General features: G+C 39.5%; 1 non-coding gene across 1 annotated transcript; it reads left to right on the forward strand.

The window, feature by feature from the left end:
- The first annotated feature begins 3,408 nt into the window (after positions 1–3,408).
- LOC141650722 (small nucleolar RNA R71) lies at positions 3,409–3,515 on the forward strand. Its single transcript, XR_012546740.1, has one exon. It is a non-coding gene; the product is annotated as a small nucleolar RNA R71 (small nucleolar RNA).
- The last annotated feature ends 2,841 nt before the right edge of the window (positions 3,516–6,356 follow it).

The raw sequence follows: 6,356 nt of genomic DNA on the forward strand, positions 1-6,356 counted from the left end.
ACAAGCCGTGCGTCTTCTGCCAAAGACGCCCGGGCAGCAGCACCCAGAAGACGTGCGTCTTCTCCCAAAGACGCCCGTGCCCAGACCACGAATCCGCCCGTCCCGAGCCTAAGACGCACGGATTCCAGTCCAGCGCAAAATCCGTTTCTTCAAGCTTCAAAGAAAGATGCCCTTCCTTCGAAAAATACCGGCGTTTCCCTGCTCAAATCTAAAAAGTGTAATTACTAATTTAGCCTTAGTTAACCCTAATGCATCCACCTAATTTCCACTATAAATACCCCATTAGTCTAATTAGAAGAGCATGTTCTTCTTAGCAATCTTTAGTGTAGTTAATATCAATCAAATCTCTCTTTAGTTTTGTAATCAACAATTAATCAAGTTTTAATACAAATTTTATTTCCTTAATCTCTCTTTTGTTCATCCTTTGTTTTGGGTAAGTGAAGATTATTTGGGTTATTATTGGGAGATTGACAACCTCTCAATCAAGCATCAAGTACTTCTTTTATTCTTGCTTTATTATTGGAATCATTAGTAGGTATAATTCTCTTAATCCCTCTTTAATTATTGTTAATTACTTTCATTTATTCATCATGTTTAACTTTGTTGGTATGATTGACAACCTTGCTAGCATGATCAACATGATAATGAGTGAGTAGTCGCCTAGCTAGGGTTAATGGGTAATTAGGGGAAACAAACATGGGGAATGATTCATGCTTAAATTAATATGCTTTCATGGTTTATTTGCTTGCTTGTTTCGATCTAAACTCATGCACATGTTATGTTTGATGAAATGCGAGCCTATGAATCCTTGCATTTTTTACCCATCACCTATCTTTTCAATGAGACTTGTAAGACATAAACCAACTCGAGTCTCATTAGACCATGCATGTTGTTAAGTAGGGAAGATTAAGTCGACTTGTAGGTGTTGTACAATCTAATCGATTCGGCTCCGGGACCCAAACTTTCCTAGGATTGTAAGATATAACCCAACTCAATCCATCACAATAATAATTGCTTGCTTATAATTTGAGAACATGTTTGTATGATCAATTCCCATTATTCCCCTATGACCCCATGACACCCTAGTGCTTTTTTATCAATTGTTTACAACCCTTTTTATTCATCTTGCTTGTTTACTTTCATTGCTATTTAGTTTAGTGACCTTCTACATCAACCCAAATTGTGACACCCCTAAGACATCACTAGTTGCAATAGAAATCTCATCTCAATTCCTGTCCCTTGGGATCCGACCTTTACTTGCCTCTTTACTAATTGTAGAGTTGTTTGTGAAGTTATAAATTGTGTTTTGGTCTAGGTGCTCCTAACGACAAGTTACCGAAAAGATTTAGTCCCGACCAGTAATCAAAAGCTTGTTCATTATCATAATAAAGATCTTCAATAGATCTTTGCCCTTGTTGTCGGTCTTGATCGATAGCATTACCAATATAGGGATTGAAAATCCCTTCAAACTCATCGTCCCAAAGACCACAAACTTCATCTACTTGATCACTAAAGATCTCTTGAGTTGATAGAGACAACTCTCCCACTTTCTTGTCTTGGCCAATGAGGCCATCCTCTTCATTGGTTGACTTTGATTAGCTTTTCAAGCTCTCTTTGTTACAATTCACTTGCTCTTTGAATGGAGCATCTTCAATTTTCTTCTTCCATTGGAGTTCCGACTTCTTCCTATCATCCTTCCGGCTATAATGATCAATCATAAAACATGGTTCATGCAAACGGGGTGCTCTCATGGTCTTGTCAAGATTGAAAGTTATGCTCTCATCTCCCACTTCTAGAGTGAGCTCTCCATGCTTTACATCAATCACCGCACCCGCGGTGTGTAAGAAAGGTCTTCCTAGAATGATTGGAATGTTGGAGTCTTCTTCCATGTCAACAATGACAAAGTCCACCGGGATGAAAAATTTCCCAACTCTTACGGGAACATCTTCCCATATCCCTAATGGTGTCTTCGTCGATCTATCGGCCATTTGGAGTGTGATATTGGTGCATTTAAGCTCTCCCATCCCCAACCTTTTACTCACCGAGTACGGTATAACACTCACACTAGCCCCTAGATCACATAAGGCTTTGTTGATCGTGGTGTCGCCAATGGTACACGGTATTGAGAAGCTTCCCGGATCTTTGAGTTTTGGAGGTGAACTCCCTTGAAGTATTGCACTACTCACCTTAGTGAAGGCGATATTCTCAAGCTTCCGGATGGACTTCTTCTTTGTGAGGATGTCTTTCATGTATTTTACATAGGCCGGCACGTGATTGATTAATTCCGTGAAAGGAATTGAGACTTCCAAATTCTTCACAATTTCCATAAATTTTCCAAGTTGGCCATCAAATTTGGGCTTGGCTTGACGACTTGGAAAAGGAAGTCTAATCAAAATGGGCTCCTTCTCCTTGACCTTGTCTTCATTTTTCTTTGAAATTTCTTCGTTTGATGATTCTCCATCCTTGGAGTTTTGCACAATTTGTTCTTTATCACTAGCTTCCACAACTTCATCCTCAACTTGCTTCTTTGGTGCTTCATACCTTGTACCACTCCTCAAGTAAATGACACTAACCGTTTCATGTCTTGTGGGATTACTTTGAGGTGGTAATTGCCCCTTTTGTCTTTGTGAGCTTGAAGATGCTAGTTGAGTCAATTGGGTTTCCAACATTTTTGTGTGAGCTAGGATGTTGTTGATGGTGATTTCCTTTGCTTGGCTATCTTTTTGCATTTGCGTGAAAAACTTTTGTTGATTCTTTTGCATTTGGAGGACCGCTTTTTGAACATTAAAACCTTGGTCATTTTGTTGATTGTATGGAGTTTGATTTTGGTTTTGAAAGGGTCTTTGATTTTGGTTTCTCATGGGAGGTGGGGTGTATGTTGGTTGAGGGTTTTGAACATTTTGGCTTTTGTATGAGAGATTTGGATGGAATTATGTGTTTTCATTGTAATAGTTGGAATAAGGGGTACCACTATTATATGCTTGGAAAGAATTCACTTGTTCATTTGTTCCCCTACATTCACTTTGGTCATGTCCCAAAGTTCCACAATTCTCACATATCCCACTTGGGATTGATGAAGATGCCGTCATGGCATTAACATGATGCTTTGGTGATTTTGAGGCTTCTTCAAGTCTAGCCATAGCTTTTTCAAACTTCAAATTGATGGTATCAATGTGAGCACTAAGTTGAGCACCCAATTGAGTAATGGAGTCCACTTCATGATTTCCTCCTCTAGTAGCCTTGCGAGGTCTACTATATTGTGAGTTATGGACCGCCATTTCCTTAATCTTGTTCCAAGTTTGATTGTCATCAACTTCGGTAAACATTCCATTTGATCCCATGTTGAGAATGTTCCTTGAATCTTCATAAAGACTGTTCCAAAATTGTTGTACCAAGAACCACTCGCTAAGTCCATGGTGAGGACATGAGCGACAAATTCCTTTGAATCGCTCCCAAGCTTCATACAAAGATTCTTCATCCCTTTGCTTAAAGCCCGTGATTTGAGCTCTTAGCATGTTAGTCTTTTCCGGTGGATAGAACTTTTTGTAGAAAGCTAGAGCCAACTTCTTCCAAGAATCAATTCCGAGAGTAGCCTTATCAAGGCCTTTCAACCATTGTTTCGCGGTGCCAATGAGAGAAAAAGGAAATAAGACCCATCGAATTTGGTCTTGAGTTACACCGGTTTGAGAAATCGCATCATAATAGTCACAAAAGGTTTCCATATGAGAATGAGGGTCTTCACTAGGCATCCCCCCAAATTGGCTTCTTTCGACTAATTGGATAAATGCGGATTTGGCAATAAAATTTCCGGTTAGATGTTGTGGTGTGAGAGTACCATTGGGTAGGTTCTCCTCGGTGGGTACGGAATGTGATGAAAACTTAGGCATTTTGGGTTGATTTTTTGTTGGATTTTGTGTTGGTTTCTCCTCACCTTCTCTTGCAAAAGGGTTGATGAACTCAATAGTATTTGGTTGAATATCTACAACCTCACCAATACCTCTCAAAGTTCTCCTAGCAAGTCTTCTATTGGTTGTCAAAGTTCTTTCAATTTCGTGATCAAAGGGTAACAAGTCACCTTGTGACCTTCTAGACATGCAAAATATCAAACAACTCGAAAATAATTAGAACAAACCTTGAGGAGTTTTACTTCCCCAAGGCAAAGAAAGACACAACTAATAACAATATAAGAAAATCTAAATCAAGTTAACACCGTCCCCGGCAACGACGCCATTTTTGGTCGGGATAGTTTTATCTTTCGGTTACTTGTCGTTAGGAGCACCTAGACCAAAACACAATTTATAACTTCACCAACAACTCTACAATTAGTAAAGAGGCAAGTAAAGGTCGGATCCCAAGGGACGGGAATTGAGATGAGATTTCTATTGCAACTAGTGGTGTCTTAGGGGGTGTCACAATTGGGGTTTGATGTAGAAGGTCACTAAACTAAATAGCAATGAAAGTAAACAAGCAAGATGAATTAAAAGGGTTGTAAACAATTGATAAAAGGCACTAGGGTGGCATGGGGTCATAGGGGAATCATGGGAATTGATCATACAAACATGTTCTCAAATTATAAGCAAGCAATTATTGTTGTGATGGATTGAGTTGGGTTATATCTTACAATCCTAGGAAAGTTTGGGTCCCGGAGCCGAATCGATTAGATTGTACAACATCTACAAGTCGACTTAATCTTCCCTACTCAACAACATGCATGGTCTAATGAGACTCGAGTTGGTTTATGTCTTACAAGTCTCATTGAAAAGATAGGTGATGGGTAAAAAATTCAAGGATTCATAGGCTCACATTTCATCAAACATAAGATGTGCATGAGTTGAGATCATAACAAGCAAGCAAATAAACCATGAAAGCATATTAATTTAAGCATGAATCATTTCCCATGTTGATTTCCCCTAATTACCCATTAACCCTAGCTAAGGAAACTACTCACTCATTATCATGTTGAACATGCTAGCAAGGTTGTCAATCATACCAACAAAGTGAAACATGATGAATAAATGAAAGTAATTAACAATAATTAAAAAGGGATTAAGAGAATTATACCTACTAATGATTCCAATAATAAAGCAAAGAATAGAAGAAGTACTTGATGCTTGATTGAGAGGTTGTCAATCTCCCAATAATAACCCAAATAATCTTCAATTACCCAAAATAAAGGATGAACAAGAGAGAGATTAAGGAAATAAAACTTGTATTAAAACTTGATTAAATGTTGATTACAAGATTAAAGAGAGATTTGATTGATATTAACTACACTAAAGATTGCTAAGAAGAACATGCTCTTCTAATTAGACTAATGAGGTATTTATAGTGGGGATTAGGTGTAGGAATTAGGGTTAACTAAGGGCTTAAATGACGATTAAGTCCCTACTTAAGGAAACGCCGGTCTTTTTGGAAGGATGGGCATCTTTCTTGAAGCTTGAAGAAACAAAATTGGTCTGCGTTGGAATCCGGGCGTCTTTAGCACGGGACGGGCGGATTCTGTGGTCTCTGCTCGGGCGTCTTGGGGTGAAGACGGGCGTCTTCTGGAGCTGCTGCCCGGGCGTCTTGGTGTGAAGACGCACAGATTGTGGTGGTGGAGACGGGCGTCTTCTAGGGAAGACGCACGGATTGCTGGGCAGTCTGCTTTCTTCTTCTTTTCATCATAAAATCCTTGGGGATTTCCTCGGGGATGCAAGGATCTTTTCTCATCATTGCCCATCTACTATAGTATGTACAAAGGCCTTCTAATCTAGTCTCTCCTTGATGCTTGGTCATTGAATTCAATCAATTTAGTCTCGTTTTGCCATGAAAATGCAAAGTTTGCACTCCTTTCCTACCAGGGGATCAAAACCTCAAAGAATATGCAAAACAAAGAACTAAAGACAATAAATGACCCAAATATGCACTAAAAAGCATGGGAACAAGGCTAATTCGGGGACTAAATATGCTCTAATTATGGTCACATCAGTAACGGTCGGCAAAAGACCGAGGTTTGAAACGGTTATGAAAAACCGGTTTTGAAAATCGTCATTACGACGGCCTAAAAAGGTGTGCAACGGTCGGCGAAAGACCAAGGTTTGAAACGGCCATTATAACGGCGCGAAATTTGTTTTTGAAAACGGTTGTAGAAAACCGGTTTTGAAAGTCATCATTACGACAGCATAAAAAAGGTTTGCAACGGTCGGCGAAAGACCGAGGTTTGAAACGGCTATTATGACGATGCGAAATGTGTTTTTGAAAACGGTTGTAGAAAACCGGTTTTGAAAGTCGTCATTACGACGACATAAAAAGGGTTTGCAACGGTCGGCGAAAGACCGAGGTTTGAAATGGCCATTATAACGGCGCAAGAGGGTGTT

The sequence above is a fragment of the Silene latifolia genome, chromosome 3 (genome assembly GCF_048544455.1).
Source record: "Silene latifolia isolate original U9 population chromosome 3, ASM4854445v1, whole genome shotgun sequence".
NCBI classification, from domain to species: domain Eukaryota; kingdom Viridiplantae; phylum Streptophyta; class Magnoliopsida; order Caryophyllales; family Caryophyllaceae; genus Silene; species Silene latifolia.